The sequence below is a fragment of the Pygoscelis adeliae genome, unplaced genomic scaffold, assembly GCF_000699105.1.
Source record: "Pygoscelis adeliae isolate BGI_AS28 unplaced genomic scaffold, ASM69910v1 Scaffold60, whole genome shotgun sequence".
NCBI classification, from domain to species: domain Eukaryota; kingdom Metazoa; phylum Chordata; class Aves; order Sphenisciformes; family Spheniscidae; genus Pygoscelis; species Pygoscelis adeliae.
This window is the reverse complement of record NW_008823954.1, coordinates 1,630,850-1,631,507: the sequence shown is the minus strand read 5'-3', so window position 1 is coordinate 1,631,507 and position 658 is coordinate 1,630,850.

Sequence of the window (658 nt, the reverse complement as noted above, 5' to 3'; positions counted from 1 at the left end):
CGGGGCCAGCTGCTCCATCCGTGCTGGCTGCTCCACCCTTAAAAAGGATGGTGGCCGGGAATTTTTACACCTATTTCGGACCTGGCCCAAGAATGCCAGGCTCTCCGTGCTGCTGGCGGTAGAGGGGAAACTCATTGCTGTTGGATGCCAAGTGCTTGTTTTTCTCCTCACATTTGCAATTACCTCCGTTGGTTGTGACAAATATTGGCAAGCTTTAAAAATCAGCAGGGCAGCCGCAACCCTGCATTTATGTCCCTTGCTCCGGCAGCCACAACCCTGCATTTAAGCATGAGCATCATCAACCTCTGCCCGTGAAAGGCCAACAGCACATCCTGAAACACAGCACGGGGGGCAGAAAGCAAAGGGTGAGACCAATGGCAGCACCAGTGGGCAACCGCATGGGGTGTCCATGGGCTCTCATCACAAGATGAACGTCCACATGGGGGACACCAGGGACATGGGGGACACAGGGGACATTGGGGACACCAGGGACACAGGGGACATTGGGGACATTGGGGACACGGGGGACACGGGGGACATCAGGGACATGGGGGACATCAGGGACATCTCTCTCTGCAGCAACTCTTAGACTGTGAACTAGTCCTCCAAGAGGAGCGATGGGCGAGGATTAACACCTGTCCTGCAGAAGGCCTGGGAG